The following is a 10,661-nucleotide window of genomic DNA, read 5'->3' on the forward strand; positions in this document are numbered from 1 at the left end:
TCCCTCCCTTGGGGGCGGCAGCGACCCTCCCTTGGAGTGTCCTCGGGTCACCCCAGCTCTGTCCCTGCCCCCTCTCTCCCCCCCGGCAAGGTCCTTCCGTCTAGGGGACGGTGGCAATGGACGTGGGGGGGTGTCAGCCCCCCGAGACCCCCCTGGCCCCACGGATCCCTGGGAAGCCCCGCTGCTTGAGGGCCCCCCCACGGGTGAGACCTTTCCACCTCCCCCAAAGGAGACCTCTGGCCACTGTAATGAAATAGAAATTTTTGGAATTCACTTAAGTTAACAAAATTAATTAAGCGTTTATATTTTAGTTTGTAGAGTTAATGTGTTGAATTTTAAGCTTTTACTTAAAGGACCTCTGCCATAAGTACAAAAGGGCATAAGAAAATGCAGATTTCTGAAGCTGATTGCACAAAGAACAATGCCTCAGGATGCAAAGAACCCAGATAAGCTTCCCTGTCTCCAGGCCTATCAAGACTGACAGACATACACAGATAAGCGCCGAAGGACCAAAAGCGCACGGGCAGAGAGGAAGAGTTCAAAAGTTCATCCATGAAGAAGACCATGATCTTCAGCCCCAAGAGACCACCAAAGAATCCCTCAGGACCACCACGGCAAACCACACATGCCCAGAAGGGTGTGGACCTATTTGGCATGAGAGGTGAGGACAGGTGGGGCCAGGGGTTGAATATGCATAAAAAGTTGTGCAATGTACTGCATATGGAACACCTTTGTGAATAAAAGTGTGGGTCAGACCAAGGCTCTGCGCACAAGTTTTCAGTTATCTCATTTCTGCTGGGCACTGGCAATACATACCTACTTCATAACCACCCCAGATTGTGGAGTCTATTTATTTATTCTGCATATTGCTTCAGTAAGAAGTTCTGAGGGGGGGCCCTGGAATCGTGGAGGTGGGAGCTTTTTTTGGGGTCCACTAGGGATCTGCAATGGGGGGGGGACCCTGTCCCCATGGTACAGAGAGACCTCAAACCTGAGGGCGCAACCCGGGTCCTGGGGGGTCCCAGGGATGTGGGGAGGTTGTGGTCCCATGCTGTGGAGCCACCCTGATCCTAGAGTATGGAGTTGACCCCATCCCAGGGTAGGGGAATCCTAGGAATGGGTGACCCATTCCCATGGCACAGGGGTACCTCAATTCCAGTGTAAGGGGGGACAGAGATGTGAGAGAAACCTGTTCCCATTGTGTGGGGTACCCCAGTTCCAAGGTATTCCCATTTCCCATGCCCCAGGATACATGGGTGTCACATTCCTGTGGCCTGGGACCACTTCTAGGGTGTGGGGGTGTCCCAGTCCCATTGAATGGGGTACCCTGATCCTGGAGTATGAGGATTCCCCAATCTCAGGGTATGGGAATCCCAGGAATGTGGGGTTCCCTGTTCCCAGGGTATGGGGCTGTCCCAATTCCAGGGTAAGATGGTGCCCTGATCCCACATCTTAGGGATACCATAGTCCTGGGATGCAGCAATGTCTTATTCCCATGGAATGGCGGTATCCCAGTTTTGGGGTGCAGGGATGTCCCATTCACATGGAATGGGATACCCCAATCCCAGGGTATGAGGTGCCCTGATCCCAAGATATGGCGGCACCACAATCCCAGAGTTCAAGGTCAATATCGCCTGATTTGTGGGTGCAGGGTTCTAATCTCATGACATGGGAATGTCCCAGTATTGGAATGCAGGGTTATGGGAATGGGATTTTGGAGAATGCCCCAGTCACACCCTGATTTTGGGGTGTGAGAATGTCCCAAACCCACATATAGGGATGTCCCAGTATTGGGGTGCAGGGTTGCCGCAAACCCATGGTATGAGGGTGTCCTGATTTTGGGGTGCAGGGGGCATTTCTGGGTACCCCAACTCCATCCCTGGTTTCCAGAGGGAATTTTGGTGACACCACCCCTGGATTGTCCCAGCCCCTGGCCCCCCTTGCACCCTAATCCCAGACCCTTGTCTGGGTGGCAATGAGGGGCTTGGGGGGAAATGAACTCTGGCTTTGGAATATGATAGGGATGGGGGTAGGAAAAGGAAGGGAGGAGGTGGCAACAGGGATGGAGAAGTGGGAAATGGTATGGAGAAGGCTTAGAGGGGGTGGAGAAGGGGAAGAGGACATGGAGAATGGAAAGATGGGACGGAGCAGATAAGGATGGGAAAAGGAAAGGGAAAAGAGATTGGGAAAAGGGGAAGAGGGGCTAGAGAAGGTGAGAAAGCATAGGGAAAGGACGGTGGGAATAGAGAAGCTACAAACAGGATGGAGAACGTTGGAAAGGAATGGAAAAGGGGAAGAGAGGATGGAAAATGGGCAGAAGGATGAAGGTACCAGTGGGACCAGGGTGGGACAGAGGGCCTGGAGCAGGTGCCAGTTGGAAAGGGCAGGTGTCATTGAGAAGGGGCAGGCAGCAAGGGGTCCCAGGCCCCTGTGCCTGCCCTACCCTACTGGTGTCCACCTCCTTCTTACATAGCCCATCTTGGCCTGGCAACACCGGAAGCCCCCCAGGTCCCCTGTGGGGGCATCAAGTCCCCTGAAGGATCTGTTGAGGCCAGAAGGGGCCAGACTGCACCCCACTGTCTGTGGGGAGTGTGGGAAGGGCTTCAGCTGGAGCTCGGACCTGGCGTGGCATCACATCACTCACACCAGAGAGCGACCATTCACCTGTGGTGCCTGCGGGAAAGTCTTCAGCCAGAATTCCAACCTGGCCAAACACCAGTCCACACTGGGGAGAAGCCCTTCACTGCTGGGGCTGCAGGAAGAACTTTGGGGAGAGCTCAGTGCTGGTACAGCACCAGTGGACACACACCAGGGAGCAGGCGTACAGATACAGGGAATGTGGGAAGAGCTTTAGCGTCAGCTCCAACCTGCGGCGACAGCACCGTACCCATTGCCAAGAGTAGCTCCACCTCTGCCCTGAGGGACACTTTCTGGAACCCTGGCTAGCTCCGGAGGCACTGCAGGGAGCACGTGGTGTGAGGGGGAAGTGGAGTGGGCATGAGGACAGGGACACCTGGTTGGGGATCAGGACACCTGGATAGGGTTGAGACACATGGGTGAGGGTTGGGACACATGGAGGGGATAGGGGCACCATGATGAGGACACCAGGATGAGAATGGGAAGGAGGGGATGGGATGGGGACAAGGGACATCAGAGTCGGGGTGTTGGGATCGCTGTCTGCTCCAGGACAGTATAGGTGAATGGAGACAAGAGATCTCTGAAGGCTGCTCTTGGGGTATAAGGTTTATTAGGGATGGAGGAAAGGTCCTGCTTTGAGCTGCCAGACACAGCACGTGGCGAGGCTTGAGAGGATGGGGGAGGGGAGAGACAAAAGGACGCTCTAGGAGAGGGTGGAGGTCCTATGAGGGGGAAGATCCAAGAGACCATCTAGACCCTCGGAGCCCCCTTATCAGGTGGCTTCAAGATGGGCTGGAACAAGACTTGGGCCAATGGGGTTACAGGCACTTGATGTTTTAGGGGAGGGTTACAGGTGCGGGGTGAACCATACATTTTAGGGGGTGAGATGGAACACTCCACTTGACCCCTGGACCCATCCGTAGGCAAGGGCATTGTCCGGCTAGCAGAGAGGACTGTTCTCATCCTGGCTGTATTATTTTTGAATAATTATATTTATCTATCCTTTCCAACAATTCCCCTGTTCTGTTAAACCATTTGAAATGCTAAACCTTGACTTAACTACTATTTTCTGCACACTCAGGTATACAGGGTATTGCTACTGAAACTACACTTATTGCTTTTAGAACAATCAAACCTACTTCACATAGTTTCTTCAGCCAAGGTGCAAAGCTCAAACCATCAAATAAACTGTTCAGCTAAATTACTGATTACACTAGAGGTGGCATTTACTTCTTTACTGAGCCAACATCTTAACTTGTTTAACTGCTTTAGTGTAATGGAAGAACTTAACTGAGGTAGCATTATCAAAACCTTCGGGAAAAAGTCCTCTAATTAAACAGGTTGAAAAAGGTCTATTAGGGCTTGTGTCAGCTAGAGAGATGGTACTAGAGCCTGCAGATTTGGCTAAAGCAACTCAGGCTTTTGTCTTTGGTTGAATTACAGGTAAAACTTCAATACAAAAACTAAAACAAAAGAACAATAGCAACATGCAAGCATGCAAACAATAAATCTCCATTCTTTTCTTGAGCTGTTTCTGGCAGGTCATTTCTTCTTGACTCTGTGCCGTTCAGGTCTGGAATTTTGCTTCTTGGTTTATACTTGCAGGAACACTGCCTGGTGTGGGGGTGCCAGCAAGCTTCACATTCTTCGCTGGGACCCATTTGGGTCCTTCACATAAGCAGACCCTCTCCCCCATGTTAGAAACTTGCATGGTCCTTCTATTTGTCCTGGATTTAAGGTTTTGATTAAGACTGGGGGCGCCCTTTTATTTTGCTTTTTTTCTTGTTCAGAAAATGTCTATAAATCAGGGGATCAGGCCCTCCTGCAGAGCTATTTAAAAATTGTAAACATACAGAGGCTTGCTCAACTTCTTTTGAGGTGCAGCCTGATAAATTCTCCCTTTCTGTTTATTTAACCTGCATTTTAGGGCTTGATATGTTCTTTCTATGGTACTTTTCAACAGTTGTTTAACACAGGAAGAGCAGATACCACCGTTATTTGCTGCTTTTAGGAATTCTTTCTCATCCTGATGTGGGACAGCTGTCCATTTTCCAGGACCACCAGCTTTCTGGCTGAATGCCACAGACATGTATTGGGGATTCAGAATGTCCTCTTTGTGACTATCACATCTGAGTCCATGCCAGTCTATCAGTTGGCGATTATCAACACCTTTCTGGGGATTCTGTGAAATCAAGGTAGTGGGGGTAGTATTAGCAGAGGCAGCACAGATTTCTGTGTGTCCTTTATTTGTCAAAGCAGCTGCCAGGTTCCATTCTTCTCTCTCTCTCTGCGTGCCAAGCTGTGATGGGGTACTGCGTGAACCGGATGCAGGAGCTCATGGTAGCTGGGGCAGTGGAGCAGGAGGAGTGGAGTCTGTCAGCAAAGGCACATGGGAAGAAGCAGCATGTGTGGAAGGATATATCGAGGCTGGGGCTGCAGCTGCAGAATGTAGATCTGGTGGAGGAAGGGATGCAGAGGGATATGCATAGGATGCTGCAGAATCATGTTGTGGTGCTGCAGGCAGACCACCCGAAGGGTGGGGGGAGGCCAGAGGCCATGGCCATGGGGGAGCTGCTGGCGGCTGCAAGGCCGGGGCCTCCAGAAGACGCGAAGGAAGCCGGTGCAGGGGGAACCACTTGTGATGCAGCTGCAAGAAGTTCCAGGCGGGCCTGCTGCGTAGACAGACATGGCAGCAGAGCTGGAGAGACCGGAACTGGTGCCATTGTTGTAGGCGGCAGCGGGGCCCCTCTGGCCAAAACTGGAGGCCCTGGTACTGCCGTGGGGGTGCGCAGGGAAGTCGGCTGGGCGTAGAACGCGGCATGGAGTGCGTGGGAAGCGGGGGGCTGCATCAGAGGCGTGGTGGGGGCAGCGGGGGCCGGCTGGTCCACAGGTATCGCGAACTGTGCATGCGCGGGGCACGTCGCGAGGTCCACCTGGCAAGCCATCATGGCGGCCGCGTTTACCGCGTGGCTGGAAGGCTCTTGCACAGGTGCCGGGGTCTGGGCTGCACAGCCGGAGGGCTGCTGCATTTTCACGGGTGCGGGAGGTGGCAGGGGCGTGGTATGGAGTCCCAGGACGTCTCCCTGTGGTTGGGGTGGCTCAGGCTGGGGTGGTGGCGCGAGGCTTCCAGGCAGGTGCCGCCGCGGCGCTGGGACCAGGGGCGTGGTCACGTAGTTTTGCGGCGCGGGTAACGCCACATCCCAGATCTAGGGGATACCCGCGGGAAATGGCAGCGGTGGCGAGCCAGCTGCAGTAAGCACCGGTTCTATTGCTTTTAAAAATGTGTAAAAATGCAGCTATGTGGTTTTGTAACAGGCCAGTGAAGGTGTTGACCGCCACTGCCAAAGAAGCCGCTGAGGGGGTGGGCCTGGCCGGGGGACCTGTGGCGGGGGGGGTTTGGGTTGGCCGCAAGGGCCGAAACCGTGAGAGCCAGTGCCGATTGGCGCTGGGTGGGGGATGGGGGCGTGGCAGGGAGAACAGCGGGAGGGGGATGGGGTTGGGCAGCAGCAGGAGGGGTGGTGGTGGGGGCAAGGAGGGGCGTGGGAGCCAGGGGGGCGGCAGTGGGAGCCATGGTGAGGGCGGGGTCATCAGAAACCACGCAAACCAACAACATGGCCGGGACCAGCTTCTGTGAGGCAAACAATTTGGCTACGGTTCTAAAAGCTGGGAGCAAATCACAAGCATCGGGATCCTGGCATGAAATATCAATAAAAATCTATTTCCAACTGAGTCCCAAAATTCTCTGGTAAAGACAGCTGACCGCTCAACATTGGGGAAATTAAGCAGAATCCACTCCAGGAGGATTTTTAATTCTTTCTTAGACAAAGTACTGTTATAGCTACATAAGAGATGGTTAAGTTGCTTATAGAGATCTCTATCAGTGGCAGAGTGGGATTGTCCCATTTTTTAGACCTGTGTAGCTCACCTCGATGTCGCGAAAGCAGGGTCCTCTGTGGAGTTCTGATGTACCCTCCAGGCAGTGCTCAGGACTCTGCAGGGGGGTCCCCTTAAGGGGTCTGGTGCAGGCAGTGCTAAGCAGTGCTCACGTGTGCTCTGCGCACGTGGCGGTGTGCCACAAGGCTCCTCACTGCCTCCGCAGAGTCCACCTGTGCTCAAGGCAGAAAAATCCTCCAAGGGCTCCGAAAACTCGCTACTTGGTAACAAGTCGCGGTGCTCGAGGATTGCCTCGGCAATTTTTTAAAGAGCTCCGGCTTCGATGTTGCCTAGCAACGAAATGCTGTGCTCACAACACCGATGAGGGAGTACAACAGGTTATTTAGTTACCGTCCATGGAGAAGTCTCCCACAGGTAGAAAAGCTGGAGAGGTTTTCAGAAATGTGTGGGTTCGTATTCCTCATTGGACGCCAGTCTGTAGGGATCACTTTCTGCTCCAGGATGGATAGGTGAATGGAGACGAGAGATCTCTGAAGGCTGCTCTTGGGGTATAAGGTTTATTAGGGATGGAGGAAAGGTCCTGCTTTGAGCTGCCAGACGCAGCACGTGGCGAGGCTTGAGAGGATGGGGGAGGGGAGAGACAAAAGGACGCTCTAGGAGAGGGTGGAGGTCCTATGAGGGGGAAGATCCAAGAGACCGTCCAGCCCCTCGGTGTAGTAGATAGGGACAGGCGAACGGATGATCTCAGGATGTGACGGAAAGAAGAGACCCCTTTCTCCTCTCATCCTGCAGCACATTATCTACTACCCCCAAAGAATGTAACCACACCTAACCCAGTAGTTTTCCACTCCTGACTAACCCTAGAGACCCTACCAACCCCCCTGACGTACCAAAGTCCCCCAAGACTATTTAAACCTATGAGATAAGATAATAAAGGCTTTTTGACCGTCCACCACATTGGTGTTAGCGTGTGTTGCTAGCCCGAGTAGCCCGGGCAAAGCCGGGCTGCTGTGCTGTTCCTTGCAACCAAGTCGTCTTGCCTTCCCCTGAAGGCAACATATCTGGTGCCGAAACCCAGGAGGATTCACTCTGGTAGCGGAAGTCACCTGGACAAGAGCAGCGGCCAGAGCGGTGAGACCGTATCCTCGGCGAGGGAGACGTCCCTGGACCCGTGATCATCATGGACACCATCGCAAGGGTCGTAAGTGCGATTCATAAGCAGTGGGGTATTAAGTGCAGGCTCAAAGACTTTTATCTTGCTATAGTAAGGCTGCTTGAGCTTGGGGCAGTTGAACTCGCCGTGGATGTTTTGCATCCGGAGGTATGGGAGAAATGCACAGCCATGCTGGCCGAGGACACGAAATCCTCAGGCAGCGGCAGAAGCCTTAAGGCGTGGGGCAAAGTCGAGCAAGCCCTGCGCAAAGCAATAGAAGAGCAGGAGACATGGAGCGTAGCGCACACGTGTTTGTTGGTTACACCCAAGCTAGGGGTAGGAGCGGCAACGCAAACCGCCCCTGAGGGCGATCTGCCCAGGAGCCGGGATCTGGGAGGGCCCGGCGCGTCACCCCCCTCCCCGGGCCAGAGCCCTAACCCCCCCGCGGAAACCTCCCAAATATCCGCGGTTTCCCCATCCGTCCTGCCGCCGCCAATCAGCGACCCGTTGCCAGAGGTGCAGCAGCACGTGGAATGCTTTTGGCAGGGGCTGGCGAGGGAAGCTAGAGAGGCAGAAACCGCGGCTTGGGAAGAGATCCGAGCCGTGCCACCACCCTACCCCGCTGAAAATGGCGCTGGCAGCCAAGGAGAGGGGCAGGGCGTGGGCGGTCTTGGCGCAAAAAGCCCGGAGGCGCAGGGTTTTACGAATGTGTGTATGCGGGGGAAAGAGGAGGAGAGCGGCAGAGGGCACAGAGCTAATCGGCAGCCATGCCGGACGTTGCTACCATTCAAGGGAGAAACCCCCCCTGCAGGAGGCAGGGCGAGCCCAGGGGGCGGGAGCGGTACCACCCCTGGGCGGAGGGGCGAGGTCGGAGCTGGACAAAAAGGCACCAAGCCCCGGAAGTGCGCTGGCATTCGACTTCCGACTCTGAATCCAGCAGCAACTCCAGCAGCTCGGAAGAGCTGACGGAAGCCAGCTGGGACTCTGAAACGGAGGAAATGGAGCCAACGCAATTTAAAACAAAACCGAGTAAAGCTTTAAGCCGCACTGAAAAGCAACCACAATACGAACCAGCCCAGTTTACCGACTGGAGAGAAATAAAAATAGCTTGTGCTGAATGGTCCTCAGCGGCTGCCATCCAAGCCTTCCTGGTGAGGATCACCGGTCCGGAAGGGAACCAGCAGAGGGTATATACCCCGGTAAACCCAAAAGATGTACAGTCAATTGTCAAAGCCATTGCAGAAAAAGGAATCAATTCGGCCATGGTCTCCACTCTAATCGATGGTCTTTTTGGTAATGACGACTTGCTTCCCTTTGATATTGAACAAATAGGTCACATGATACTTGATGGTGCAGGAATGATTGTGTTTAGACAGGAATGGGAAGATAATTGTACAAAGCTATTAGCCCAAGCATCTGGCGCGAGGCAACCACTGCACGGCTCGAGCTTATCCAGGCTGATGGGAAAGCATGATGGTATGATCACGCCTCTGCAACAAGCCATGCAGATGCGGGCTGAGGAGGTCAGGGTGACCACTCGGGCTGCTAGGGAGGCTATTCATGCCACCTCTCTGGTTGTGGCCAAGCCGTCACCATGGTCCACCGTGAGGCAGACAGAGAGCAAAAGCTTCATGCAGTTTGTGGATCGCCTTCAGGCAGCGATAGACTCCTCTACCCTGCCGGCAGAGGCAAAGGGCCCCGTGGTAGCTGACTGCTTGCGCCAGAAGTGCAACTCTGTCGCCAAAGATATTTTATGTTCCCTGCCAGCTGGAGCCAGCCTGGTTGACATGATCAGACATGTAGTAAGGGAAGAGTACCTGACACTCACCCTGAGGCACCTGGGAACCGAGCCGGCAAGAATCCACCTTCCCTTCCGCAAACGACTGACCATGGAGTCAACTGCGATATTGGAGAACCTGGCCCTTGCTCTCTCTGGTTTCAGAGGAGAAATCTCCTACACCACCAGACCACCTTGGACTCAGCTACTGACCATTGTCGACATAGACATGCCACCAAAAAGTCATGGATCAACCGCAGCCAGGACCGATGGTCTTTACAGAAACTTCCTCCATGACTTCTACTGCGGCGGCGGTGTGGCAGGCAGGAGAACTATGGCATTGCGTCAAAACATGTGACCCCACACTGTTAGTGCAACAACTGGAAGCAGCAGCAGTGGTCTTGGCATGCAGAGTCTTCCAAGATGAACACCTCAACATTGTAACGGACTCTATATTCATGGCAAGGCTTTGCCTGGCCATGTTGGGACCAGGTGTGTCAATATCTACAGCAGCCTCAATGCTTGAAGAGGTGCTCTCCTCGCGACGGGGCACCATGTCTGTCATTCACGTCAACAGCCACAACCCAGTCAAGGTCTTCTTCCAGACCAGCAATGACAAAGCGGATGCCACAGTGAAGGGAGTGTGGACGTTGCAGGAAGCTTGTCAACTACACGTGTCACTCCATATCGGAGCCAAAGCACTGGCGAAGAGATGTGGGATCTCGACCACTGACGCAAGACATGGTGGCCACTTGCCCTCACTGCCAGAAGTCACCCCTATGGACCAGTGGGGTCAACCCAAAAGGTCTCAAGGTCTCAGAAATCTGGCAGTCAGACTTCACTTTTTGTCAACTGCTGAAACCCTGAGCATGGCTCGCAGTGACAGTGGACACTTACAGCGGAGTGTTCGTGGCCACACAGCACCTCAAACCTAACTCTAAGGCCACAATTCAGCACTGGCTGACAGCTATGGCATGGCTTGGTATCCCCAAGCAAATTAAAACTGACAATGCTTCCAATTTCATCTCCAAACCAGTGCAAGAATTTGCCTCGAAACGGGGCACCACTTTAGTGCATGGTATCCAGTATAACAGCACCGGACAGGCCATTGTTGAGCGAGCAAATCAGACCCTAAAAGCCAAGTTAGAAGTATTGGCAAAGGCAGAGGGCTTTGCCAATTCTATTCCCTCAGGAGACCAA

This window comes from Lonchura striata, chromosome 29 (genome assembly GCF_050655825.1).
Source record: "Lonchura striata isolate lonStrDom1 chromosome 29, ASM5065582v1, whole genome shotgun sequence".
In the NCBI taxonomy this organism is placed as follows: domain Eukaryota; kingdom Metazoa; phylum Chordata; class Aves; order Passeriformes; family Estrildidae; genus Lonchura; species Lonchura striata.